Raw genomic sequence first — 3,212 nt, forward strand, 5'->3', positions numbered from 1 at the left:
TAAAAAAAAAAAAAAAAAAAGAAGACTTAGGGTGGCTGGCTAGCTCAGTTGGTTAAAGCGCAGTGATTATAACACCAAGGTTGCCGGTTTGATCACCACATGGGCCACTGAGGTGCGCCCTCCCCAACTAGATTGAAACAACTACTTGACTTGGAGCTGATGGGTCCTGGAAAAACATACTGAAAACGTAAATGTTGGACGGATGTGCCAAGGTAATGGTCAGGAAAGTTCATGTCATAAAGGTGTTAGTTGTCTTTCAAATTAATCTGGAAATTCAATTAGATTCCAATTAAGTACCCAACTGTTGGGTTTTTTCTCCTTTCTCGAATTGCATGAGCTGATCATAAAATTTATATGGAAGGAAAAAAGGGCCAAGAGTAGTCAAGTCCATCTGAAGAAGAAAAGGAAGAGGGGATGCAAACCTGGCCCTACAGATACCAATCTGATGAATCTGGTCAGATGGGAATGAAAACAGTGTGATAAGATGCAAGAATATGGACGCAGTGACTAAGAAATAGAGTAAAGAATTTAGAAACAAGGGCAAGAGTATATGGGGCAGAGGTAGAATTTCTGGTTAGAGGAGAAAGGACATACAGGTCAGAAATGAGGACGGGACAGTTGTCCGTCCATGAGGGAAAGATAAGATTTGACCCTCTGACACATCAAAGACAAAAATAAATTCCAGTGGTGTTAGAGACCTCTGTGTGAAAAGTAAAACTGTAACATATAGAAACTGATCTTTAAGAATTTGGGATAGTAGAGAATTATTTGTTTTATAAATTTTTACTTCTTGTTATGGTAATTTTCAAAATCATACAAAAGTGGAGATAATAGTATAACGAATCCCCATTTATCAATCACCCAGCTTCAATAATAATTCAAAAACTTTCAGTTGACAAAAGATGTTACACACAAAGCAAAAAGACAACCCCTCACAGACTGGGAGAAGAAATTTGCAATCCACTTAACTGAAAAAGATTTAGTACCAATCATAAATATTTTTACAATAAATCAGAAAAAAACTAAAACAAAACAAAACCCACCCAACAGAAAATTGAACAAAGTATACAAGTAAGTCATTTCCTGAGGAGTAAACATGAGTGGTCTATAAATGTGAACAGTATAAACAGTATCTTGAAAGAGCTACCATTTTGGAACTCTGAGCAGTGGAAATTCATGGAGTGCTGGAGGAAGGGTTAACTGGTACAATCATTTGAGAGGGCAATTTTGCAATATCTGGTAAAGCTGGAAATACACATGTCTTTGGAACTCAGTAATTCTACTTCTAAATGTGACTCTAGAAAAATTCTCACAGATGTGCACAGAGAGACGTGTATGATATATTTGTGGATACGAACCCATGTAAAACTAGAAACATAGATGGGAAAGACAGACAGGACGTTAGGAGAATGGTTTCCTCTAAGGGAGAAGGGACAGAGGAAATGATGATCCACAGATGACCTTGCCACACCACCCCCATGGCAATCCAGGGGATCACAGCCTGCTCCCTGAGCCACAGACCCAGCAGGACTGCTGGTGCCCTCCAAACCTCCACTTATCTCTCTCCTCCTTCCCCTTGTGAATCCAAGTGGAGAGCCCACTCAGGCTTTCCTTTTTCCTCCCTTCCCTCACCCCTGTCTCTCTTGGTGAGGGAATTCTGAAAATATGAGGGAAGGAACTGCACTCCTCATCCTAAGAGCGGGTAGTGGACCTGGAACGGTGGGTTTGGGGAATACACACCTGTGAAGACCACTGACAGTGAGTCTATATCAATTATGACAAAACAGATCCCATTAAACTTCTCTGTGTTTAGTTCAACGGATGAGTATTTTATTCTATTTGAATCTAATAATACAAATGTCTAATAGCAGAAAATATGGGTATGGTTCTGTCTAAGGAGCTACATTTTGAACATGTCTTCACTCTTGGAATAGATAAATGTTTATCTACACAAAAATCTATCTACAGAGTTGCCATTCATGTTAGAATCGTGCTGAGAGAGGTCACACAACCAAATTAATTAATTAATTAATTAATTAATTAATTAAAGAGGGCAGCTCTCAGACCTATAAGTAATACTTGATTTATCACATTGTCATTTACAAAGTATATGATTCATTATAATTTCTCCCTGATTGTTCTCGTCCCTAGACAGGTAAATTAGTAGTCAGAAGAGAGTGGTAAGAAGGCAGCTGAGGTAGAAGAGTTTGCATATCAGACCCAAGAGAGTTCCAATTCCAGCAGGGACACCTTGGCCCTGCAGGAGGCATCCTCCCTGGAGAGCTTTAAAGGTTCAAAGTGTGGGAAGCGTTCACAGTAGTTAGGAGAGCCGTTCATTTCCTTAGTCATAAATGTATTTAGTGTTTATACATGCATCAGTGAAAAAAGACAGTCCTGTACCAATAGATGGTCAGAAGGAGAGGCAGAGGAGTAATCAAGAAATGACAATACAGAGAGATAAATGCTGTGCCAGGGTAAGTGCCTGGTACCTTAGGAGTCCCGGGCACCCGGTCAGCGTGGGGCCTGAGGTGTGTGTACATGCTGTGGAGCTTCTCAGAGAAGGGCTCCTGGTGGACAGAACTTCTGAGCTGAGGCTTGAAGGAGGAGTGGCCAGGAAGGGGGGAGGGCTCAAGAGGAAGAGGAAGGGGCAGAGGATGTGCTGGGGACAGAGGGTGGGAACAATGTGACACACAGTCGTGGGGAGAACTGCTGCAGGGTGGAGGACAGAGTCTAGGAGAGGAAGGGCATGAAGGCTGAACAGAGTGGGGCAAATTCAGGAAATGTTTGGTGCAGGCAGACATAGACTGGAAGCAATGCTTGGGCGAGTCTTGAACATTCCTTCCGGCTGCTGTCGCTAAAAGCAGGGAAGCCAGGATCGTTTTGGGGGAATGGGTTGATGAATCCAGGTTTCCAACAAGATGGTTCTGAAGACCCAATGAGACATAGAGTTTGACGTTTCTGGCAGGAGTGTGGGCAGCGGTAAAGCTTGGAGGGAGGGGGAGGGCAGGAGAAATGTGGACGGTGGTCCAGGAGAAGGAGTCTGCTGTGGGGATGGGCAGGGGGGAGAATTTCCCACTCATGTCAGCACCTTGAGTTCACCTCCTTGTGGAGACAGAAGAAGCCCAAGAGCAATCCAAGAGGCAGGAAAGAAAAATTATAGACTTTCAAAGGGACTGGGTACATGTAAGACATTCATTTGGTAAGTAAATAAA

At 42.6% G+C, this 3,212-nt stretch overlaps 1 protein-coding gene across 2 annotated transcripts in view; it reads right to left on the minus strand.

The window, feature by feature from the left end:
* MYMX (myomixer, myoblast fusion factor) overlaps positions 1-2,582 on the minus strand; it is a 24,381-nt gene extending 21,799 nt beyond the window's left edge. For both annotated transcript variants that reach the window (XM_019642820.1, XM_019642818.1), the window contains exon 1: positions 2,490-2,582. The gene's annotated coding sequence lies outside the window, so the exon portion shown is untranslated. The remainder of the gene's footprint in view (positions 1-2,489) is intronic.
* Positions 2,583-3,212: the final 630 nt, after the last annotated feature.

This window comes from Hipposideros armiger, unplaced genomic scaffold (genome assembly GCF_001890085.2).
Source record: "Hipposideros armiger isolate ML-2016 unplaced genomic scaffold, ASM189008v1 scaffold_72, whole genome shotgun sequence".
NCBI lineage: Eukaryota > Metazoa > Chordata > Mammalia > Chiroptera > Hipposideridae > Hipposideros > Hipposideros armiger.